General features: G+C 35.9%; 1 pseudogene; it reads right to left on the reverse strand.

Annotated features, from left to right (window-relative positions):
• On the reverse strand, positions 1-27,838 carry LOC113053714 (interferon-induced helicase C domain-containing protein 1-like; annotated as a pseudogene).

Below are 27,838 nucleotides of genomic sequence, written 5' to 3' on the forward strand. Positions count from 1 at the left end.
TCAGTCACTGTTCATGTCTTCTTCCTTTTCTTTCTTCATGTCCTGTACGAGGAGATCAGCGTGCCGAGTGTAATCAAACGCAGGGAACTTTATGGGCAACTCGCCCCATTTGCTGAATGTCTTCTTCTTGGAGTCATACGTGACCACAAAGTTCTTGATATGAAGACAGGGACACTCAACGCTTGTATAGAGCATCATCGAGCCCCATTGCTGCTCAGGAACAAGACAAAGTAAAATTTTAAATGAATGCATATTAACAAAAAATACATACTTTATGGGCTGGGTGATTTCTAAAGTATTTTACTATACATTTGCAATTATTGTATTATCAGTATAAAATTGCACGGCATCATGAAACTTTACTGTGAAACTTTTGAAACACATCCTGATTATATTTTACAAAAGTTTACTTCTTGTATCAAGAAACTTGAATCTACTTGGCTGCTTTCAAAATCATCAAAGTTTTTAACCTTTCAAATCAAATACATAAATATCAAAAGATATATTGCATATCATTAAATTTAATCATGCATACATAATTTGAATTATTTATAAATATATTGCCTAGCCCTAATATTAAGTTTCTTTTGTTGCATTGTTTTTCTTTTTGTAAACATTTTTGTAGCTCTTAAAGGAATAGCTCACCCAACAATTTAATTTGCTGAAGATGTATTCATCCTCAGTCGATCCAAGATATAGATGTTTATTTTTTCATCAGAACAGATTTGGAGAAATATATTTCCATTCCATCACTTGCTCACCAATGGGTAATCTGCAGTGAATGGGTGCCGTCAGAATGAGAGTCCAAACAGATGATAAAAACTTCACAATAATCCACAAGTGATCCACAGCACTCCAGTCCATCTCTTAATGTTGTGTAGAGTGAAAAGTTGCATGTTTGGAAGAAGCATATCCATCATTAAGATGTTTTAGTCCAGACAATTGTTTCCCTGGTGAAAGCAATATTATGGATAAAAGGCTCATATTTTAGCTGAAAGCAATGCTTTGAAGTTACAAATGCATTAATGATGGATTTGTTTCTTACAAAGCTTTTTGCTTAAGATGTTAACTGATGGACTGGAGTGCTGTGGATTATTGTGATGTTTTTATCAGCTGTTTGGACTCTCATTCTGACGGCACCCATTCACTGCAGATGTTCCATTGGTGAGCAAGTGATTCAATCCTACATTTCTCCAAATCTGATGAAGAAACAAACTCTACATCTTTGAATTACCTCAGGGTGTGTAAATGTTCAGCTAATGTTCAGTTTTGGGTGAACTCTTCCTTCCTTTAAGCTAAGTGTTTTTTTTTTCCTCATCGTGGTTATATGAAGTTCACAGTTGTGTAATGTTTTTGAGGTTAAGTCAAACTGTTATGCTCAACAGTAATGCAAAGAGTGTTATTGGAAGGGAAGAGATGAAGTCAGCACACACCTGTCCGCAGTTTTTGCACGCATTGGTCTCATAGTCCAGGAGTCGCTCCTGTAGTGATGTATTCTCTCGGACTGTAAACAGCTCACTGTAGATATCAACAACATTTATTGATTTATTACTGTCTTTACCACCATCATCAGGCAGAATAAACATGACTTGTATCATCAGTGTACATATTTCTGGACTTTCTGAGAAAGCAAAATTTGGCCATTTTCAAATAGTTAAAAAATTTGGGGTCGGTAAGACTATTATTATTATTATTATTATTATTCTTTTTAAAGACATGAATACTTTTATTCAGCAAGGATGCATTAAATTGATAAAAAGTGACAATACAGACATTTATAATGTTACAAATAATTTATATTTCAGATAAATGCTGTTCTTTCTAAACTGTTTTCATCAAGAATGTATCAGGGTTTCCACAAAAATATTCGGTTTTCAACATTGATATTAATTATTAATGTTTCAGCGAGCAGCAAATCATTGTATTACTGTGATTTCTGAAGAATCATGTGACACTGGAGAAATGATGCCGAAAATTCAGCTTTGCTTCACAGGAATAATTAATATTTTCAGATATATTCATGTAGAAAATGGCTAAAATTTCACAATATTACTGTTTTCACTGTATTTTTGAGCAAATAAATGCAGCCTCGGAGAGCATAAGAGAGCACTACTTTCAAACCTCCCAAACTTTTGTATTTTTTGTGCATTTGGAGTAAATGTTGGTAAAATAATGTATGAGCATCATTAAACTAAATTATTAAATTAAATGTATGATTTACTATGATTAAATTGGATTATACCTGCATACTGTATATAAGAGCAATATGTATTTGCATTGGCCATTAAAAAAAAAAAAAGCTTATAAAAGTTTTGAAAAAGATGAACCCAGACTCTAGCTGTAGACTGCTTAATATGAATGTTGAAAACATTTAGTTTGGTTCCTGTAACACATACATTTATGTGCTGCAGATGTGAGATGTATGAAAGCGGCCTGAGAGCCAATTGGTGTCTATCTAAAATAAATATTGACTGAAACAAATAGCACAAACTGCAAGCCCTTAGAAACAGGCCAAAAGATGAGCATCTTCCAAAGTGAGCAATAATCTAAAATCACCTGAATCATGGCGGTCTCATTGGTCACAAGCCTTTGATACCTTTGAACAAAGTGAAGAGGAATCGCTCAGTGTCTGTGATTGTAATGGTGTCTTCTTCATCTGGGCTGGATTTGGTCTTGAGCTCTTCGTTGTGATATTTGTCGAGGAAACGGAAAGCATCTGACATGCGTATGGTGTTGCTCTGATGCAGAGCTTCGTTGTATTGACGGAGATGTTCAGCGCACACACGTACCATCTGATTCTCTTCCTTAGCAGCTAGAGAACAACACAAACAGGAAATATTTGTAAAAGAGTTCAACAATATCTACTCCTGTTATGCCCTAAGGTCAGCCCGTTAAGGTCCTTCATTTCATAGTCCACTCGTTGGGGTATAAAATAAATGTTTTTCTCGTAATTTGGAAGAAAACAATCTCATTATTTTTCACCACAGAGAAAAAAAATATTCAAATTTAAAACAGGCTTCACATGAATTCAGAAATGCAATTTTGACACCATTTTTAAGTAATCATATTTAAGTTACGTCATTTACAACGAATCTCCCGTAAGAGACCAGTACTGTTTTTCCTGGAAGTTCATGATGAACTCGCCAAGACGTGGTGCGCCCTACTCAGCTACTTTTTTATTTCTGCTGCCCTCCCCTTTGTTGACAGCTTTGAAGTAAGAGGATATGGCAAGCTCACCCTTGAGTAGAGGTGGTCGCTGCACACCTCAACCCGACATCTGTGTGGCAGATTTAAAAAAACCTTCACTGCAGCTCAGAAGTCATTGTAGGTCATGCACCACTTCCTGCCTAAGCACATTGAGGCCTCCTCACCTCAGAGACATTATTCAAACTTCAGTACAGGACAGCAATGCTCTCATTCTCTGGTCTGAAGTGCAAACACTGTTTCCAAAAGGAGCTGTGGAAATGGTTCCTCTAGCAAACAGCTACTTCCTCATTCCCAAGATAAATAAATGAATATATATATATATATTTAGTGGTGGGCATAGATTATTTTTTTAAATCTAGATTAGTCTCACTGTGATCTTGAAATTAATCTAGATTAAAATGGCTCATTCGAATTCTGCCGACGGCATTCAGAATATGTGTGTTACCCAAATAAAATTGACAAACAGTAAGTCTTTGAGAAGGGGTTTATCAAGCTAGGTGGTGCATTAGAAAAGGGGCTCATCTCCTTTTTCCAAAATGCATCACAAAGTGCTTGAAAAAGCTGTAAACTAATTCCACATTGCACAAGGTGCAAACAACATTACTCCTGTTTCACACCAATGTTTAAGTTTTTTTCAAGTTTGTAGGTGTCAAGGTACAGAAACCAAATAATAGCACTGGATAGTCTTCAATGTAAAAATGAAATATACAATCAAACCTACATTTATTCAGACACCTTCAACATTTCTCACATTATTACAGTTTTGCTATAAATCAAAAATTATACTGTATCTGGAGTCTGAATAATTTTTGGTTTGACTGTTAAAACTACAAACTAATTCAGTCAAGAGCAGTGAGTGATTTTCTTTCATTTTCTTGGATTAACATTACAGCAGCCAGTGGCTAAATTAGACGCGGTCCCTTTAAGAGACGATGAATGCATCCAATATAATAGGGTGAATACTGGTAAAGTGGGACAATGGGTAAAGTGAGACAGTTAAGCTTAATCATTTATATCTTTACATGGATATGTTTTTTTTACTAAAAATCAACACTGAGCTCATCAGTAGCAAATATGTGATAAAAATAAAATAAAAATCTGTGGCTATGACATCACTTCCGGGGTGTGGCACATCATATTTAACAACCTTGCAGTGAACTGTGATGGTAAGTAAAATGACATAGCATTCTGAGGTAAATAATGTTAAGGTTATAAAAATAAAACAACTCATGCATCATTTATAATGGTTACATATTTTGTTATAGGATGTAATGGTGAATCAGAATTTTTAAAAATCACATTCATATTAATCTTCTTGGGGTTTTTTTATGCGATTTTGACACTGTCCCAGTTTGCCAATAGCATATTGTTAAATTGGGACAGGGTATTACTGGCAAACTGGGACAGCCATTCAAGTCATTCTAATGGAGGAATAGAGTTACCTTTTTATATGTCCCTCATACATTTAGTTAGTTAGCTAGATATTTCAACAAAGACTGACTTAAACTATGCCAGCTCTCACGCATTCACCATGAGACACACGAAATTAACACTTTTCACAAGCTCTTACGCCACACATACATTTTCTCACGCACAGAAAAATCGCGAAGCAATTCTCAGCTCTCTCTGTTAATGAAGGTTATTATTATTATTTTTTTAAATTTGTATGAAATAAATTTAACCCAATATAAAATTTTGTGGGCAGGCGAGGGAGGGGGTTGGTTGAATTTGCTGACCTGCACCCCTTCTTAAAAAAAAGTGATGTTTATGTTATTGTGGTTGTTGTTTATATTGTCGTTTATATTGTTGTTGTGTATTTAATTTATAAGGCCTACACTTGAATAACAACTGAATGTGTTTTAAGTGTCCCATTTTACCAATAAAGGTGTCCCAGTTTGACAGTAGCGCCTTTAAAAATTTGGTTTGGGGTCATTGTGTGTTTGAGGAAGAGTCATCCATCCTGTGTTTAATGTTTCTTTCTTTTTTATTGTCTATAGTATAGTAGAGCTCCTAAGCTATTTAGAATAGTATCATATGAGCGGCTAAGACATTTGGATCATAATAAAAAAGTATGCAGAATATACATTATCAGAAAGTGTCCCACTTTACCAGTATTCACCCTACACATCCCATTTTTTTCTCAACTGTTTACTTTCACTTAAGAAATAGCTGACATATTTTGACATATTTTGTATGTATTTTGTCGGCACAAGAGCAAAAATAAGCACATTCAATGTTCAAGTGTTTTGAGACTCCTCATCTCTCCGCACTGAACACAGCTTTTCCGCGTCTTGTGTTTGGATGCTTTGATGTTTAAATCGACTAGCGGTAAGGCTTAAAAACACATGTAAAAGATAAGCTTTCGTGACGATGTGCAGAAGTGGCCCGTCAACTGTCCTGAGCATCTTTTTAGGCTGGCCTCAGCCAGTCGGTTATATAAAATATCAAGGTGAAAGTCATCATAGCTTGTTTAGTATAGACCCAGCTCCCAACCCAACTTTGAGAATAGATTAATGGCGATATTTTTTTTATCACCCGATAAGAGTCTCGCGTTAACGCAGCACGTTAACACCGATAACGGCCCACCACTAATACATATATATATATATATATATATATATATATATATATATATATATATACATATACATATACATATATATATATATATATATATATATATATATATATATATATATATATATACAGGTCCTTCTCAAAAAATAGCATATTGTGATAAAGTTCATTATTTTCCATAATGTAATGATAAAAATTAAACTTTCATATATTTTAGATTCATTGCACACCAACTGAAATATTTCAGGTCTTTTATTGTTTTAATACTGATGATTTTGGCATACAGCTCATGAAAACCCAAAATTCCTATCTAAAAAAATTAGCATATCATGAAAAGGTTCTCTAAACGAGCTATGAACCTAATCATCTGAATCAACTAATTAACTCTAAACACCTGCAAAAGATTCCTGAGGCTTTTAAAAACTCCCAGCCTGGTTTATTACTCAAAACCGCAATAATGGGTAAGACTGCCGACCTGACTGCTGTCCAGAAGGTCATCATTGACATCCTCAAGCGAGAGGGTAAGACACAGAAAGAAATTTCTGAACGAATAGGCTGTTCCCAGAGTGCTGTATCAAGGCACCTCAGTGGGAAGTCTGTGGGAAGGAAAAAGTGTGGCAAAAAACGCTGCACAACGAGAATCTTCCTCACAACCCTGAGGAAGATTATGGAGAAGGACGGATTCCAGACCTTGGGGGACCTGCGGAAGCAGTGGACTGAGTCTGGAGTAGAAACATCCAGAGCCACCGTGCACAGGCGTGTGCAGGAAATGGGCTACAGAGAAGCAGCACTGGACTGTTGCTCGGTGGTCCAAAGTACTTTTTTCGGATGAAAGCAAATTTTGCATGTCATTTGGAAATCAAGGTGCCAGAGTCTGGAGGAAGACTGGGGAGAAGGAAATGCCAAAATTCCTGAAGTCCAGTGTCAAGTACCCACAGTCAGTGATGGTCTGGAGTGCCATGTCAGCTGCTGGTGTTGGTCCACTGTGTTTTATCAAGGGCAGGGTCAATGCAGCTAGTTATCAGGAGATTTTGGAGCACTTCATGCTTCCATCTGCTGAAAAGCTTTATGGAGATGAAGATTTCGTTTTTCAGCACGACCTGGCACCTGCTCACAGTGCCAAAACCACTGGTAAATGGTTTACTGACCATGGTATTACTGTGCTCAATTGGCATGCCAACTCTCCTGACCTGATCCCCATAGAGAATCTGTGGGATATTGTGAAGAGAAAGTTGAGAGACGCAAGACCCAACACTCTGGATGAGCTTAAGGCTGCTATCGAAGCATCCTGGGCCTCCATAACACCTCAGCAGTGCCACAGGCTGATTGCCTCCATGCCACGCCGCATTGAAGCAGTCATTTCTGCAAAAGGATTCCCGACCAAGTATTGAGTACATAACTGAACATAATTATTTGAAGGTTGACTTTTTTTGTATTAAGAACACTTTTCTTTTATTGGTCGGATGAAATATGCTAATTTTTTGAGATAGGAATTTTGGGTTTTCATGAGCTGTATGCCAAAATCATCAGTATTAAAACAATAAAAGACCTGAAATATTTCAGTTGGTGTGCAATGAATCTAAAATATATGAAAGTTTAATTTTTATCATTACATTATTGAAAATAATGAACTTTATCACAATATGCTATTTTTTTTAGAAGGACCTGTGTATATATATATATATATATATAGTGGGGATCGAAAGTTTGGGCACCCCTTGCAGAATCTGTGAAAATAAGAGTAATTTTCAAAAAATAAGAGAGATCATACTAAATGCATGTTATTTTTTATTTAGTACTGTCCTGAGTAAGACATGTACATAAAAGATATTAACATTTAGTCCACAAGACAAAAGAATTGCTGAAATTATTAAAATAACCCCACTCAAAAGTTTGGGAACCCTTGGTTCTTGATACTGTGTTCTGTTACCTGATGATCCTCGACTGTCTTTCTGTTTTGTGATGGTTGTGCATGAGTCCCTTGTTTGTTCTGAACAGTTAAACTGAGCAGCGTTCTTCAGAAAAATCTTTAAGGTCCTGCAGATTCTTCAGTTGTCCAGCATCTTTGCATATTTGAATCCTTTCCAGCAGTGACTTTATGATTTTGAGATACATCTTTTCAGACTGAGGACATTCAATTCATTCATTGAGGGACTCAAACACAACTATTTAAAAAGATTCAAACATTCACTGATGCTCCAGAAGGAAACAAGATGCATTAAGATCTGGGGGTGAAAAGTTTGTTTTTCCCCTCTATCGTTTTGTGTAACTACTGGATCTGTTCAGTGATTCTGAATATCTGAAAACAGTAGAGAAACTGGAAATCACATTGAAATAATAGTTGCTTCCTTTAAAAACAGGAAAGAGACTGTTATGACTGTGGCTTTTTGTGACATTTCACATGGGTGCAAGACTGTATATGAAATTATTATCAGGATTTCAACAATAATGGTGGTCAAATCATGTTTTCTTCAAAGCAGGCAGGAAGCAGAGGACACCTAAAGAGAAACCACATTTTGGTAGGAGCTTTGCAAGGATCCAGTGGTCACTGGGTTTTTGGGAATAATATATTTATACAGTTGAACTGAATGCTTCCAGCACGCTGAGACTGCGTTCGTGGATGGCTCATGTTCTCATTGCGGGGACATGACCATCTCGGCGTTGAGATCGAGACTCGATTACCTTAAAAGGTATAGAGTCCCCTCTGCCACACCCCGTTCCAGCTCTTCTCGTAAGAGGGCTACTTCGGCTGGTGGCCAGGGTGATCTGAGGGTTACTGTTTGGGCTTCCCCGATGAGCGAACCTCCTCGGGCCACACCCTCCTCACATACGCCGCAGCCGGTTGAGTTTCCGGATGAGTTTGCTGGACCCTCTCAGGCTCATGACATCTCATTTGGGGCTTGCGAAGAGGACCGTATATCGATCGCTGCATCACAAGGTGGGCTTGAGTCCTCGGGAGATCAGGATTCGGCTGCGTTGCCTCCCTCTGGAGTGCCAGCATTGTCATAGTCCAATCCCAAGCTGACGGCCGTGCTTTCCTGGGCAGCAGAGAGCATCGGGCTTGAGTGGAATCCTCCGCCCTGTCCCGAGTGCTCAAGGCTGGATGATTGGTTCCTGGGGGCTGCTCATGCGGATCGCCAGCACCCCCCTCTGGTTCCTTTCTTCCCGGAAGTGCACCAGGAAGTAACCAGTTCATGGAAGGCACCTTTAACTGCCCGAAACCGTTCTGGTACTTCCTCCACCTTCACTGCCCTCGATGGCGTGGCGGCCAAAGGGTGTACTGGGATTCCCCCGGTGGAGCGTTCTGTTACGATGCAACTGTGTCCACAGAGCGCCTCCGCTTGTCGTGGTGGTCCCAAGCTGCCCTCCAAGGCCTGTAAGTTCTCATCCACTCTTGTGGCCAAATCTTACAGAGCTGCGGGCCAGGCCACTTCTGCCCTGCATGCCATGGCCTCACTTCAGGTCTATCAGGCCAAGCTGCTCCAGCAGCTGCATGAGGGCAGTGCTGACCCAGGGGTTTTGCAGGAGGTGCCCACTGCTACCGACCTCGCTCTCCAGGCGACGAAGGTCACTGTGCGCTCCTTGGGTCAGGTGATGTCCACTTTGGTGGTCCAGGAGCGCCACCTATGGCTGAACCTGGCAGACATGAGGGAGCCTGATCGGGATCAGCTCTTCAACTCCCCAGTCTCTCAGGATGGTCTCTTCGGCGACGCGGTAGAGAGCTTTGCCCAGCAGTTCTCTGCTGACCAGAAGCAGTCTTAGGCCATCAGACACATCCTGCCCCGGCGGCCTACTGCTGCCTCCACCCCGCCGCCGGCACAGCCGCCTCAGCCTGCTCGTCGCTGAGGGCCCCCCCCTGCGGTCTCCTCCACTCCCACTCGGCCACAGCAGCAGCCTTCAACCCGGCCGCAATGAGGAGATGGCCGCAGAAGGGTGGCGCAACCCGTCTCTGCCCCTAAGCCTGCCAAACGCCAGACCAAGCGGCGTTCTCGAGACGGGCGACCCGGATTTGGAGATGTCAGCTCGTCAGGAGATGGTAGCAGGACCACTCCTTCCCTCGGAGGAGGGCCGGGGGAGAATCCTTTGTTCTCGTTTTCTTTTTGTTCCACCACTGGCCCTGCAGCCGCGGAGGTCGCGACCCTGCTGGCAAAGGGCGCGATAGAGCCGGTCCCTCTTTTACAGCCCTTACTTCATATTACCCAAGAAGATAGGTGGGTTACGGCCAATCCTGGACTTGCGAGCCTTGAACCGAGCTCTGCACAGACTCCCGTTCAAGATGCTAACGCCCAAGCGCATTTTCAAATGCATTCGTCCGATGGGCGTACTTTCATGTCTCCATTCTTCCTCGACACAGACCGTTTCTGCGGTTTGCTTTCGAGGGGCAGGCATGTCAGTACAATGTTCTCCCATTTGGGTTGGCCCTGTCTCCCCGCGTCTTTACAAAGGTTGCGGAGGGAGCCCTGGCTCCTCTCAGGGAACAAGGTGTCCGCATCCTCAATTACCTCCATGACTGGCTGATCCTAGCTCACTCTCGAGAGCGGTTGTGCGATCACAGGGATCTGGTGCTCAGACACCTCGCCTGACTGGGTCTTCAGGTCAACTGGTAAAAGAGCAAGCTCTCCCCTGTGCAGAGGATCTCTTTTCTCGGTATGGAAATACACTCGGTCGCCATGTTCGCGCGGCTTACGAACGAGCACGTGCAGTCACTGCTGAATTGCCTGAGACAATTCGAGGGCAAGAGAGCGTTTCCACTAAAACTATTTCAGAGGCTCCTGGGGCATATGGCGTCCTCAGCGGCGGTCATACAGCTCGGGTTACTCCATATGAGACCGCTTCAGCACTGGTTTCATGACCGAGTCCCGAGATGGCAACAATGCAAGCTCCAAGTGACCATCACTAAGGCCTGCCGCCGAAACTTCACCCCGTGGTTGGACCCCTCGTTTCTATAGGCCGGCGTGCCCCTAGAACCGGTGTCCAGACATGTCAACAGATGCCTCTGCCACGGGCTGGAGTGCCATGTGCAACTGGCATGTCAATTGCCTCGAGTTGCTAGCAGTATGGCTTGTTCTGCACCGCTTCAGGGCCCTGCTGATGGACAAGCACGTTCTGGTCCGTACGGACAACACTGCGATCGTAGCGTACATCAACCGTCAGGGTGGTCTACGCTCCTGCTGCATTTCGCAACTCGCTCGCCATCTCCTCTTGTTGAGTCAGAAGCATCTGAGGTCGCTTCGTGCCATTCACATTCCGGGCAGGCTCAATCGTGGAGCCGACGAGCTCTCACGGCAGCAGTCTCGCCCCCCGGAAATGGAGACTCCACCCCCAGTCAGTTCAGCTGATTTGGAAACACTTTGGAGAACACTTCTTTAAGATTTTAAAGAAGATTCTTATAAAATGTTGATCTTTTATCTTAGGTTTTGTCATAAGAACAAAAATAAGACATTTCTTAAAAGGATAGTTCACCCGAAAATGAAAAAAAAGAAAAAGTAGATGGACCTCATTGACTTCCATAATATAAAGGGGGAAAATACTATAAAAGTCAATGGTGTCCATCAACTATTTGGTTTTCAACATTCTTCAAAAATATATATATATTTTTGTGTGTGTGTTCGACAGAAGAAAGAAATTCATACAGGTTTGCATAAACTTGAGCATTCAGTAAATTATGACAGAATTTTCATTTTTTGGGTGAACTATCCCTTTAAGAAGTATTTTGGGAGTATAAAATATACATAGCTTTTCTCTTAAGTAAGAAAAAAAATAGCAATGGAATTTTTTATTTTTTTAATCTAGACTCTGACAAACCGATACTCCCATCCCAAACTAGTAGAGCAGAAATGACACACTTCCCCTTTAACATGAGGCTTATTCAGTGACACACATTAAGTAAAATTACCTCCTTCCTCTCTTCTGCTCTTGCAATCCTTTTGTAAGGTGTTTTGGCTTCCTCTTCTTTGAAAGCCGTCGTTTTTATTGTGAAAGCATCCAGATTTGCACAGATCTGTAATGAATCAAAATAATGAGACATGCTATTGACATACTACACAGTTCCAGTTTAGAGAAGGCTAACAGATAAACTGTGAAATCATTAATAGCATCACACATCCGGTTACATAAATAAAATCACTCTTTTTGACCTGTTTAGTAAAAATATCCAGTTGTCTAGGAGTCATTTGATTGTGAATCAGACCACATGGATTGTGCTGTACAGTGTTTGTTGTTTGCATTTTTGTTGCTCCACTTCAAATGCACATACATTTAAAGATCTGTTAGTGTCTTGACTTTTTTAAAGAAACCCCCCTTTCTGACCTGGGGATCAAATGCAAATGAGTTTCTCTTGGGGCTTTGGTGCTATTGTCATAAAGATTCATGGTAAAGCAGGCCAGCAGAGTAATAATGTGACACAGGGTAATGACTGGAGAAGCTTGAAAGGCATGCAGAGGTTTATGGCTGCCTTCAGCACAGGGGCTACGTGGAACATTGGAAACATCTTTGCAGTGAAGAAAACAGTAAGAGATGTGGGAGAGGAGGGTGAGGGTGTGTATGTGTGTGGAAAGTTAAAAAAAAGATTAGAGAAGAATGCTTAGGGAGATTTTATTTTTGAGAGAAAGAGAGAGAGAGGAAATATATATATATTTCCTCTCTCTCTCCCTCTCGCTCTCTCTCTCTCTCTCGCTCTCTTTCTCTCAAAAATAAAATCTCCCTAAGCATTCTTCTCTAATATTTTTTTTAACTTTCCACACACACACACACACACACACACACACACACACACATATATATATATATATATATATATAAAATATTTTTTTTTTGTTTTTTTTTTTTTTTTTAAGAATTTGTGTGTTATAGCGTGTGTGTTTTGGAAATATTTCCTAACATATGGATTTGCTCAGCTTTGTTCTCATAGCATGCAACATGCACATTGCTGGTATGCGTGGGAATTGTAGAGACTTTAACAATTTGCTTCCACTTAATGATTCCAGTTCCTTTACAAATACATTCAAGAACTAAAGGCTGGAATACACTACATGACTTTAAAGATATGAACAGTTTTTACTGAAACTGGCTATCAATCATACACTAAAAATTTACTGAATTTTGCTATAAATGTGATTGCATCATATAATAATCATTTCTGCCATATGTACATAAACTGACAGTCACTACTGATAAACTACTACTAAATATTGTAGAAACTTAATTTTCTGTAAGTTGCTTTGCAATGATTTGTAATGTAAAAAGTGCTATACAAACCCGATTCCAAAAATGTTGAGACACTGTACAAATTATGAGTAAAAAAGGAATTAAATAATTTACAAATCCCATAAACCTATATTTTATTCACAATAGAATATAGATAACATATCAAATGTTTAGAGTGAGAAATTTTGAAATGTCATGGCAAATATTGGCTCATTTTGGATTTCATGAGAGCTAAACATTCCAAAAAAGTTGGTACAGGTAGCAATAAGAGGTTAAATGTACATATAAGGAACAGTTGGAGGACCAATTTGCGAATTATTAGGTCAATTGGCAACATGATTGGGTATAAAAAGAGCCTCTCAGAGTGGCAGTGTCTATCAGAAGTCAAGATGGGCAGAGGATCACCAATTCCCCCAATGCTGCGGCGAAAAATAGTGGTTGAATAGTACTTGATCTGAGTTTGTGTAACTAGCGCCAGCCTCTCCAGACTGTAAACTGGAGCTAAAAGTCATGCAATGTATTCCAGACTTTAGGTTCTTATAGTACTCAAGGAAATTACAAATTTAGTACGAACAATAACAATACTTGTACATTATTTAGTTATCTTTGTTAATTTAAACATTTACTAGTACTGTGTTAATGCACTGTGAACGAACATTCATATTTTATTAACTAACATTAACAAAGGTTAATGCTGTCAAAATATATATATATTTTTGTTAGTTCATTTTAACTAATGCTTATAATTACTAATTTACATTTTTTTAAATGTTTTTCAAATAAGTTTATTTTGCTCACCAAGGCAGCATTTATTCGATAAAAATGACAGTAATAACAGTAATATTATGAAATATTATTGCAATTAAACATAACTGTTTTCTATTGGAATATCTTATAAATGTAAATTATCCCCGCGGTGCAAAGCTTGATTTTCAGCATCATTACTCCAGTCTTCAGTGTCCCAAGATCCTTCAGAAATCACTCTAATATTATTATCAATGTTGAAAACTGCTTCATATTTATTATTTTTTTATATTATATTTTTTTGAAACTGTGATGCATTTTTTTCCAGGATGAATAAAAAAGTTCATAGCATTTATTTGTGACAAATCTTCTGTAATATTATAAATGTCTTTACTCTCACTTTTGACTAACTTAATGCATCCTTGCTGACTAAAACTGTTCATTTCGGTCTTTTGTGCAGTAGAGAGATGTGTTGCCTGCAGTTGCGTAGCCAGGGGAGGGGCCATGGGGGCACTGGCCCCTCCTGAAAACTGATTGGCCCCCCAGTGTGCCCCCACCCTTCTACTTGTCTGTCACTCACAAATTCAAATCATAATCTTTCAGTTTAGTAAATAACTCATGATTGCGTCGCGCTTCTCAACGAGGACCAAGAATTAGCGAGCTGCTGTTTTCCACCAAAAAAAGCACACGATAAGTTGATCTATTTTATATAGCTTATGTTTTTCGATTAGCGAGTTGTTGCAGTGCAAAAAGTGTTTGGTACTAACGTTAACGTCTTTCGGCATTAGAACAGGTTCGATGACGATGTTATCTCCTAGAGCAGACCAAGATGCTAATCATTATATTTACTATGCTCCTCTGATGCTGAATGTAAAAGGGTTTTACTGCGTTACGATTTACTTTTTTTTTTCGGCCGAACGCGCCGATATAGGCAACAACGCAATTTAAAGCAATTGTTTAAAAAAGTATAATTGCAATTCTAATAAAGTCATTATTGAATCATGCAGTCGATTAGCGACTTTTTTCACTTAAGTGAGGTGACGAAACAAATCGTATGATGTTTATCTAACGCTCCACACTTGAGACTTTTTTTTACAGTCTATGGGTGAGACACATGCAAAAACATTGTTTTTTTTACTGGTCATTTTTGAGATTTGGGGCTGTTTGTCTTCAATAACATGTCTTCTTTCAGACTTGTGGTGAGAAAAAAAAGTCCAAAATACACATATAGCTCCGCGATTGTTGTCTGCACCCTGGAAAGCCCTCTCTCTAAAATTAATTGTATGTAATTTCTATAACTTGATGTTTACTTGCTATACAATATATTGTAGTTTTCTTGAATTTTGTGTCAAAGTAAATAAAATGAGTCTCAAATTCGGCGTGTACTGTGTTTTCACAGAAGTTATTGACAAAACGTCATTTGATGACACCCAGAAACATTCTCAAATAAAAAAATCATACATAAATATTTAATGCATGATAAATAACTAATACTAAAATAACACTGGACTAATTAAGCTGTTCTAAACTGTTTCTATCCACATATTTTACATGTTAAACTAAAGCTACCTTTTTGAACAAGTAGCTATCTAACAAAGTATGATTGATTAAATCAATATGCTCAAGATTAATTAGCCTTGACATAAGTAGATTTTGTTTATACATCCATGCAAATTTACTGCAACTGCTGCTATGCAAATTTAATGGGATGTGGATAATAAACAAAACAATTTATTATATTAAATTTATATTAGTTATATTGATTCATTAATTATGTATTTATTTCTATGAATTATTAATGTTATTCTGCATTTATATAAATAAGGCTATTATATATATATATATATATTATATATAAGGCTATTATAAATAAATTCTATTATTATTATTATTTGTGAGTTGTACACTATTCATACATTGGATTCTTTTATTTATTAGTTTTTCTTTCACTTTTGTAAAGTGAAAAGTTAATACAAATTGTATTTGATTGTTTTGATTTAGAGCAGTGAATAACTGCTATTAAAATATAATAGGGTATCACTGTTTATTACTGATTTTAAAGGTTACTGAACTCTTGAAATCATTTGGATATCCAGTTCAAACAACACAAGATTGGACCCTCTGTATTAATCGTGGCCCCTCTTGTGCCCCCCAGTTGAAAAAATCCTAGAATCGCCCCTGGTTGCCTGCAATATCACAACTCAGATAAGATGTTTTGTCTTAGCTGTATGACTGTAAGACAGTCAGAACAGTGCAGAAGCATGAAGAAGATATTACCTGGAGAATGTGTACCAGGTGAAGCCGTCAGACCCAGAATCTGAGGGAGCGGGACTGGACTCTTCTCCTGCTTCTTCAGGAGCTGGTTCTGGTGTTTTTGATTTAGGTAGCGAATCATGATGTGGTTATATACTGTATATCGCCCTTCTTCATGTGTTGGCATTCGTCAATAACCATCAGAGCGAACTCTGCAAGTACATAGGAACTGAATCAGAATTGGAAATGAGAATCTATTCAGTTCAGCGTCTAATTACCATAGATATAGGAAAATATCATTAATGTTTTAATATTTAAATTAATTACTGACCTTTCTAGTGCATTATATCTTTACGTTGGATTTAATGTTATTGTTTGATTCCAAGTTTAATGTGAATAAATGTACAGGATAATACAGGCAAAACTGTTGCATGTTTTTTTCATGCACCGGTCAATTTTGAGATTTTGGTCTATTTTCCTTTCATAACAGTAGTGGAAAGAAAACGTAAAAAATAAACACTTTATTTGATTAAAAGCGCGTTTCTCAAAATGTATTTTTTTTCTTGAAACAAGAATTTTGGACCTGGTTTCGTCTGATGTCTGCTTTCTGATCTGGAAATGCATTCAAATTAGTGCACATTTAGGTAGATAATGCCTTATTTGCATATTTAAACATTTAAAACATCAACTGGGGAAAGTATAATGGTAACCTACTAGCTAGTTTTTACCCTATTAATTATGTAGTGTCTTACCTTAAAGGGATAGTTCACCCAAAAATTCATCATTAACTTATTCTAATTTTAGGACACTATGAATCCACAAAAAAAAAAGAAATAATTTACTGTACAATGCAGAATGTCATTGAATTTGGCAAAATTTGGTTGAACGTAGATAGTATTTAAACATGAGTCCTGTATATTCAGCGTGTTTCTGTGTGAGTACATGAACACATGAACATTACCTCTAGAAATACTCTGAGAATCACTTCATGAGCATTTTACCATTTATTTTGAGAAAAACTATCATCATATTATATATACAAACAGAAACCTAAAGGTCTTCACAGAACCCCTTAAAAATAAAAGTTTGGTTTAACTTGAAGAAACTGTGACAGAAATATATTACTTAATGTAAAGACAGTACTACTGCCATTAATACAATTATTATTAAAACAGTATTTTAAAGGATTATTTGCAATACAAATTATTTACCAAAATTTATTTACCAGAAAAAAATTTAAATACACAACACAGTATTTCTTAAAAAAAAATAATAAAAATTTATATTTTTTATATTAAAATTAAAAATGTTATATTAACATCCAAATTTAATGAAACCATTAAAATGGAATCAAGAAAATTAATGGAAAACACAAAAATTAGTAAAAATAAAACTGAATTTGAGAGAGAGAAAAAAAATAGTTTTAGAATTTTTGTTAAACTTTTAATAAATTGCTGTTAAATTGTGTACGTTTTTAGTTTTTAATTAATTAGACATGCTTTTGGATTATTATTTTTTCTATCCATTTTTTAATATTGAGTCTAGAAAAATGTAAACGAAAAAAATAATTGATAAAATAAACTGAAAAAAAAACAGAATATATATATATATATATTTTTTATTATTATTTATATATATTTAATAGTTGCCCTTTAATTCCAATAAAGGGGTGAGCCATCCCTTTAATTGTAGTTATTTTTATGACAAACATCAGCCAACTGTGTATATGAAACACATGTTAATAATACATTGTTCATAGTCCTTACATGCAAATACAATCATTTATTTTTTTTGTCTAGCATGTGTTTCTAATCAACAAACCTCCAGTTTACTCTTACGGCTCAGTTTAGAGCCATTTTTGACCCCATTTTCCCAGGGGTCTCGAGGGAACAAAAAGGTGGTCTGCATTTCACGCACTGACAGAGAGGTGGTGGGTGATGGGGCCACTTTTACAAATCAGAATTTAAAGGTGCTGCCTGTTTGGCCCCTCAGGGCTGGAGTGGGAGATGAAGTGGAACTCAGACTCTAAAAATGACAGCAAATCTCCACTGAATTTGATCAGCCAGACATGTGGATGAAAAAAAGGGTTTAAGAGTAAAATGAAGGGGCGAAAAAAACAACAAACAGCATATGCCACAGAGGAGGAATCCCACCTTGCGGCGGACGCTGCCAGAGAGACTCACAGGAGAGCCGAATCTGCCAGCAAAGACTGATGGGAAAAACACTGTCACACGAAACCTCAGAGGAGGAGCTCTGGTCTGCTTTCAACATCTAACAGAGGCCGAACCCATTCGACTGGACTCTGACTCTGTCGAAACGGTTGTCTGAAATGTATGCGAGGGAAGGAAAATGTGACATACGTGATAATTTGATCCCGTCCTCGTCACCGTTCTTGGCTTCGGCCAAAGAGTTTTCCAGAATCTGTGCTGTGCAGATGATGATGTCGTTTTGCTTGATGATTTGTGGGAAGGAGATTTTGAGCTTGTGCTGACCCGCTCCACTGAGTACTGGTGCTTCAGAAACCCCCCAAACTCGGCCTTGTAGTGCTGCTCGTCCAGGGGAACCTGGGAAGATATCATATAACATTATTACGTGAGTTCAGAGAGGGTGCAAGGCTTTTCTGGTTGGTCGCATGGCATTTTTTGGTGATCATATCACTTTAAGGAAAATCTGCACCTAGTGAAGTGCTGAGTTTGCACCACACTTCTGCTGATATGAATGTTTTAATTAAGCCTTATGAACTTAAACGGTTCAAGACATGATTCAGCAGGACAAAAAGTCCCTCTGCTGCTGCAGCAAACACTTTCCAGAGACCCAAAAACCTCAAGCTCAGTGTCTGCTGAACTAATCAGTCTGGGGAGTAAAGATTGTTATGAGCTGCTCGGTTATAGCTCAGAAGACTTGATATTTCCACTATCAACTTTGTCTTAAAAACTAAGACAATACGAGTCAATTGTTGACAAAGTTAGATCTCAGCTTAAAATGATTGTAGAAGCCAAGATCATTCGGCCTTTTAAGAATTTGATGAGTTGAGTTTTAATCTAATAATTAAATAAATATTTGTTTTAATAAATAAAATCAGAAAATAAATAAGATCGCGTTGCCTTTTAAGAATTAAATTATATATTTTTTGTAAAATGTAGAGTTTTTAATATAATATAATCGCTATAAAAAAAATTAACAAATAAAATAAAATGAGTAAAATCAATATAAAAACGTATTTTAATAAATATAAGTATTTGAGTCATTAATATATACCAAGATTATTTTGCCTTGTAAGAATTTGATGAGAAATGTTGTGTTTTAATCAAATAAATAAATTAATAATCAATATAAATATTTATTTTAATAAATAAAATATGAAAATAAATAAGAAATGTTTTTTTTTTGTAGAATGTAGAGTTTTTAATAAAATATAATCAATATAAAATAATTTAACAAATAAAATAAAATGAGTAAAATCAATATAAAAATGTATTTTAATAAATATAACTTTCTGAGTCATTTTAATATACCAAGATTATTTTGCCTTGTAAGAATTTGATGATAAATGTTCAAGTTAAATATTAATTTAAATAAATAAAAATATTTGAATGAAAACTTTATTGATTCCAGTGTCATTTGGTCTTAAATGTTTGAGTTTTAACAAAATAATAAAAAAATATCAATATAAATATTTGTTTGAACAAACAAAATTGATTGATTTGTACCAAGATCATTTTGTCCTACAAGAATTTGATGAGACATGTTTGGGGCTTAACAAAATAAATAAACAAAAATAATAATATTTAAATAATAATTTAACCAAAAACAAATCCGAGAATGTCTACCTCTATTCTTAATAAATACTGCAATTTGAATTTTAATCAATAATGTTTTATTTTATATACACTATTATAAATGGATGTATTATATTTGTGGTAAATAGACGGCTGAACAGCACCTTGTTGACCAAAACAATAACTTCCCCCGGCTGTCCCAGCTGTTTCCTCTTCTCCAAATGTTTCTTAGTGATGTACACAGCAACTCTGGTTTTCCCACTTCCTGTAGGGAGGCAGATGATGGTGTCTGGCCATCTCCATCTGATAGTCACGCAGAACAATATCCCTCTTACTGTCCCCTGAGGACGAGATAGAGTTGGTCCTGTAATTAGACAGTTGTGTTTGCCTGCAGCATCAGTGCAGAGGAGGTTGTGTGTGTCTCGGTGGTTCAGCTAGTGCAATTACAGCTGTGTTTTCTTTATCCCCTGCTAGAATAACATTGTTTATGATGGCACCCAGTCTAAAGCTCAATCAGACTGTCTGTAAGCCAGCTGTGAAGAACATGAGGACATGTATATGCAATATTTACCCTCAAAATCAAAATAGAAAACACTGAACAATTTTTTTTATGGAATGTCAATTTTTTGTTCAGTTTTATTTTTTTTCTCATTATCATAACTGTAATATGATGTATTTTTTCTATATTAATTATATCAGTTTTTTTTTATTAAATTATCTTTTTTTTGTGTGTGTGTGTGTGTGTGTGTACACAGTGGTCTTTATCGTATTGCTTATATTCCTTAAAAAAACAAAAAAAAAAAACATTATTAGAGTATTAAACATTTTATAAGATTCTATTTTTGGAAATTAATATAGATACAAATACTTTAGATTTTATTTGATAAAAATGCACTATATATATATATATATATATTGAAATGCCCTGATTAATTCATTGTAAATGTTTAATTGTTAAGAAAATATAATGAAAGTGCAAATATATAATATAAAATATTTTAGATATGTTTTTAAATAAAAGATTATTTTACGATAAATATGTATTTTAATATATTAGGTTAATTTGTGAGAGATTTTATAAAGTATTTTGTTTCATTCAAAAACAAATAATAATATAATGGGAATCAGCTTTGAGAAAAATCTGAATTACTAAAAACAACATCCCATATTTTTCTTTTGATTTTGTGATGAAATGTGACCTGGATATGTTTTTGTGAGATTCCCTGCGTATATAAACGATTGTATAGCCTCGAGCTCTCCAGTGCTATGTAGACCGATCTACAAGTGGAAATCCACATCATCTCACAAGGACATAGATTCATCACTGAGGACTGTCTGAGCGCATCTTCACATCTGGAAATGGTTTCATTTACAGAACGGTCGAAATTCAACATAGGGTTTCTAAAAGAGGCCGTTATGCTTCGGTCTGTGAGAACAATTATCCCACAAAGAGTCAGACTGAGTGTTTGGCAGAGGACAGATGAGCCTCGAAGACAGGGCTGTTTTCATTCCCGGGGCTTCATGTGGGAATCTTCTCTGCCATAATTACACATTTGTTCAGTGTGTCAGCATCATCAGTCCATCACTCAATTACAGAGCTTTAAACTTTGAAAGACTTTTTATAAAAATGCTTTTCAATTTATGAGTAAAGCCGAGTCTGTGTTTAATATAACTCGAGACACTTGCATGTTGTGAATTTTGTGCTTTGCAAATGTACAGATTATAATCCAAAAACAATAAAAAAAATATTTATATTATGTATATTTATATATTGTTTTGCAATTCAACTTTTATTTTAATAGCAATTAAACAAAAATGTATAAATAATATGCAATTGTTTATTATTTAAATTGTCAATTTTTTATAAACCATGGTAGTATATGCTGTACCACATTTAATTTGTACAAAAATATAAATAAAATAAAATAATATATTTTTGTATAAATAAAGCCTATTTTAATAACTAATAATAAGCACCATTTTTATTTTATTTAATGAAAATATATATTATAATATAATATTTATACATATTTATATAATTATTAAAGTATATACCATGTTGGTATGTTTTGTACTGCCTTCAATTTGTTAAGTATTTTAAAATTCATTAAACATCAAAGCATTGTGGTATTGGAGATACTTAGTATCTGATTTTATACAAAAGTTGACCACAGACCTTATTTTACTTATATAAATAATAAATAATAAATAAAATAAAATTCAATTGGATATTCATGGAATTAGTTTTCCATACTTATCTGCAAATTGCCATTGTGAATTACTGGAAAATAGCAAGCCATTTGATAAGTTCTGAACTTCCACTGAACTCTGTATGTCCTTTTTTCATCTAAATACACTCTAAATAGGCTGTTTTAATAAAACAGATCGAAAATGGTCATCATTCACAAAGGAGTGCATTAAATTGTGGATCATATTGAATTTATCAGTCAATATTAAGTCAAGCTCGCAGGCAGCGCTGACCCTTTCCAACCTGACCGACTGATTTATGAAAAGGCCTTTAGTTTAAGGAATTCATTACAAACCAGGAAGCAACAAATCAGGTTCCCCAGAGCAAAATTTCATTGCTCAAATGTTGTTCTTTTTTTAACTCCAGACACTTAATGGATTTCACTGTTATGTTATGCAAGTATTTACGTATCAACTTCTGTCTCTGATGTTTCTCCTAAAATTCCTTAGGAGAGATTAAAAGCATGCACGAATGAGACAGTTGTTGACATATAGTGAGTGTTTAGAGCTATAAAATAAATGTGGATTGCAGCTTTGGAAGACTTTGAACATGTTTGTTCATATTAAAGGAATAGTTCAGCCCAAAATGGAAATTTGTTGAAAATGTACTCACCCTCAGGCTATCCAAGATATAGATGTGTTTGTTTCTGCATGGGAATAAAAATCTAGAAATGTAGCATTGCATCAGTGTCTCACCAATGGATGCTCTGCAGTGAATGGGTGCCGTCAGAATGAGAGTCCAAACAGCTGATAAAATACATCACAATAATCCACACCAGTCCAGTCCATCATTGTATGAAGAGAAAAGCTGTGTGTTTCCATCAAGACATTTTTAATTTTAAACCGTTGATTCCAACTAAAGTCCTACATCCATAATATTGTCTGAATCAGGAGAGAAATATGCACAAATAAAGCCCCATGTATGAGCAACAGAATTTCAAAACAATTATATGTGTGATAGGATTTTGATGTGAGAGGCGACAGGGAAAGGAATTTATCACTGGAGGAAGCATTGAAAGATTATGGACTATTGCCGGAAGCAATGATTTAAAGTTAAAAACTCTTAAAGATGGATTTGTCTCTTACAAACATGAATCGTTTGACTTCACAAGACATTAACTGATGAACTGGAGCGGTGTGGATTATTGCGGTGTATTTATCAGCTGTTTGGACTCTCGTTCTGACGGCACCCATTCACTGCAGAGCATCCACTGATGAGCAAGTGATGTGATGCTACATTTCTCCAAATCTGTTCCTGTGAAGAAACAAACTAATCTTGGATGGCCTGAGCATAATAACATCTTCAGCAAATAAAAATGTATGGGTGAACTATTCCTATTCCAAGATTTCTATTGTAAACACTTTTTTTACTCTTAGGAGAAATGAATGAGATCTCCATTGTGGTTTTTCTTTCCTATATTCATCTTGTCCTCCCTGATCGTGTATTCATGAATTAATGCAGTGGACTGGTGGATCTCCACCCTCTTCAATTGGGAGCAGATGAAACATGTTCTCTATTGTGCCTGAGGGTCCTTGAGGAGATTCATGGCACTCTTGTCCATTTGCAATCTAATGCACTAAACAACTTGGTTTTTAACTAAAAGCATGTGGATTTTACTGCTCTCGTAAATCTGCCACAGTGGTTGTCTGAATGGTTGGTTGGTGCGACTCATTCTTTACACGCTAACAGGAAACTCATTTGTTTATGATTCTCTGACAATATGACATTCCTAGAGAAGTCATCAGTCTGGACGAGCTGTGTATGAGCATGTGCAATCGCTGGTGGTTATGTTAAGAGTGCTTTTGGCAGTAGAATGCACTAAACAAATAATTAAAATGTGGTCGACAGCATGTGCATCCGGGAGTTCCTCAGCAGAGGATGTCCTGGAAGAAACACCTGAAGTAGTTAGCCAGCGATTTAATCCATCCTTAAAACATTTAACTGCTTTATTTTAATTCATTCTAAATGTATTTAATTTGAAATATGTAATAATTAGTGACTAATGAATCTGTGCATCAGTTTTTGCATGATGCATCACACTTGAAATTTGTCTTTGTAGTGTATTTTTGAAGCAATGATAGAAATCAGTGATACTGTGTATTTAATGTTTATAATTTATTTGCATTGATTATGCTGGCTATATGATGATTTTGATACATGCTTTAGTTTATATTTATTTTTTATTTACATTAATTTTGAAATGTATTCATTTAATTATTTAATTTAATTTGAAATGTACTGTATAGTAGCCTAATTAGTGAGTAATGAATCCATGCATTAGATGCTGCATTTGCATTTTGCTTGCTATTTGTCTTTGCAAGCAATACTAAGGCTCAGTGGTATATATATATTTTTTTTTAATGCATGTTTTATTTTATTTAGATTTTATTTTCAAATGGATAGTAGTTTCATTTGAAATATATAGTAATTAGTGAGTTATTAATCTGTGCAACCTTTTTTAACATGTTTTATTTTTTTTACTCTTGCCATTTGTCTCTACAATGCTTATTTGAGGCAAAACTACAGTAAGACTCAGAGATATACTGTAAATTTATAACATATTTGCACTGATTATGCTTGCAATGCCATGAATTTAAAGCATATTTTATTTGGTTTTATCTTATTTTTAATGCAAAGTAATTTAATTTGAAACATACAGTATAGTAGTGAGTAATGAGTGAATGCATGTCTCAGTTGCATTTTACTGCATTGCTTCCTATTTGACTTTGCAATATATTTGAGGCAATACTATGGCTCATTTATATACTGAATATTTATAATGTATTTGCAGTTAATGAGCTAGCAATGTCATGATTTAAATGCATATTTTATTTAATATTACATTGCCTTTTTAACTCTTTTTATTCACTTCTCGTGTCTCTACAGAGCATTATGCATTATGTTAACAATTTTTGTGGTTTACAGAAATTCACAAATGCATCTTTCCTCATTTCAAACATGTCCTCTCTCTCCTGTTGACCATGACGACCTGTTCTTGATCTCTTCAGTATGCACTCAGACTCAGTCTCATGCTAGCGGCAGGGCTCGGTCTGGAAAAGTGTCTTTGCTGAAAATATTCCCAGGATGTGACACTGATTCAGCACTTTATTGAGGAGGCTTTGTGCAGCCGAGGGCAACATCTCACATGGAGCTCTAACAGAACCAATGAGAATCCAACCGCTGAGCACATCTAAGCCATTTTTTCCATATGTTTCATAATGATAACTCTAATAATTTCCTGATGGCTAATTGCTTGCAGGAACATTTCTCAAGCAAAGGCTGGATTACGGGTCATTAGACGTGTTGCACAAAGGAGTGAACAGTGAAGCTGAAATGTCAAAGGGTTAAGAGATTTAGTGTCTTATTTCCTTTCATACAATGGACAATGAATCACTGAATATGCAATTAAAAGACTTGACCACTATTAACGCAGAGTTAATGTTCATAACACTGGCCCTTCACATTTTGACCATTGGATTTCCATGACTTTTCCAGATGTATGTCATTGTTTGATAACGGTATTGGGCCAAATTCCTAATTTAGAGATTGGTTGGTCATGTTGGTCTAATTATATATTTATTGATCGATTTGATTTGACTGATTGGTTTATTAATTTTACTTTCATTAATTTTGCTTTTCATGTATTTATTGTACTTCATTTTATCTTAATTTATTCTAAATGTAATTTCAAATGTACAGCAATTACAGTTTCTATAACAGGCACATTTTTTATTTATACTCGGAAATTGAGTTGCAATTTAAAAGGCAATTCTTAATTGAAATCTCAGCGAATTTACACACAATTTAACAAATATATATATTTTAAATAGATTCAATAAAGTAGTTCAGAGTTGGGCATTTTGTAATTTGAAATTAGCTCATGCTTTCATGCATCTTTCACAATATAACCAAGACCATTGACTCCTAAATGATTTGCAGATGGATGGACGTCATGTGACTGTACCTGACGGATCATCATCCTCTGTAAGATCTTCTTCCTCTTCATCCTCACCTTCTTTGTACATGCCGAGCTTTGTAAGAGAATATGTGTTCTCTCATATTTTGCTTTTGATTTTCTATTTGCCCAAGTATAGCTTCAGATATTCACCTTCATTGTCAGCAGACGTACACAGACCGCCGCTGTCCACACTGCTGTCCAGATCCTCTGACAGAAGCGAGCTGTTCGTCAGTCTCGACTGACATGGCTTCTGAAACACACACACAGGTAATCAATACAGTTAAATTAACAGGATCTCTCTTTATGCACAATAACTTTGCACTGAATATCTGTCACTGAATTATGGTCAAAACCAAACTGCAAAACTGCACGCTTCTAAAGAATGACCTGTGCATCATCTGTCACTGGAAATCGAGAAATGTTTTCTTAAAAGGCAGCGACAAATAGCTTGACCAGTGTAGTCTGATTTATGAATGCAATCAGATCAATGCCATGCAGATCACTCAGATCAATGCAATACTCAGATTATTATTATTATTTATTTTTTTTAGTTTAATACGCTCTAAAACTCGTGGCCAGTTCACAGCGAGATCTATCTTAAGAGGTATCTTAAGTGTCCACATCAATGCACAATAACATTCTGTTTATTGTGCAGTTTTGTCGTCTGTCCCTTTAAATGCTTGAGCTCATTAAAGTATAGTGGATTCTGATTGGCTGTCAATGTTTTTATTGTTCATCAGATTGATTCCAATGATATTCTCTTATTGTTATCGTTATAGTTGTGCTGTGGATTCTCCTATGTTCCTATTTCCTATTTATTTACATTTAGAATTATTTAAAAATATATTTATATCAGTATTGTTATAGTTATCATTAGTGTTAATGGGCCTTTACTAAATTGCAAAATGTACTTTTTTATTGTGTATTTTATATGAGAACATACACTACTGTCCAAAAGTTTGGGGTCGGTAAGATATTTCATGTTTTTAATAGTCTTGTATGTTCACAAAGGCTTTATTTATTAGATTAAAATGACACATTTAACATATTAAAACAGTAATATTGTGAAATAATATTACAGTTTAAAATAACTGTTTGTTATGAATTCCTGTCATCACATCTGAATTTTCAGCATCATTTTCAGTCTTCAATGTCACATAATCCTTCAGAATTCATTCTCATACACTGATTTCTAATTATTATCAATGTTGAAATGTTGCTTAATATTTTTGTGACAACCATGGTGCAATTTTTTTCAGGGTTCTTTGATGAATTCTTGCTGAAATAAAGTAGTTTCTTACTGACCCTCAACTTTTAAACAGTATTTTTGTATTATTATTGTTTTGTAAATGCCACAGGATATACAAAGAATAAGCTAGGTCCAATTACTGCTCGTCAAAAGAACCAAAAAATATTAAGGAAGTGAAATTAAGTGGATTTCCCATTCTTAGTTCCCCAGTAGATATATATATATATATATATATATATATATATATATATATATATATATATATATATATATATATATATATATATATATATATATATATATATATGTGTGTAATGTTTCTTAGGAACATTTGAAGCACATTCTGTTGAAACAGTCTCAAGATGATGTCCTCCAGAGCCTGATGAATTTGGAAAACCAGCCAGCTTTGTTTTTTCACCAGCCTTATGAGGAGCAGGCGAGCGCCACCTATGTTCCCTTGATTCTCAGTGAGTTTCCTAATCTGCCGGAGTAATAACGAAACAAATAGTTTGTGCATTTAATATGACAGACACGTGGCAAGAACAGACAGAAAGACACTGACTGACACTAGAGAGACAGACTGACAAAGAGGCACACAGTTAAACTCAATATGGGTC

Source organism: Carassius auratus, chromosome 34 (genome assembly GCF_003368295.1).
Source record: "Carassius auratus strain Wakin chromosome 34, ASM336829v1, whole genome shotgun sequence".
Classification (NCBI taxonomy): Eukaryota; Metazoa; Chordata; class Actinopteri; order Cypriniformes; family Cyprinidae; genus Carassius; species Carassius auratus.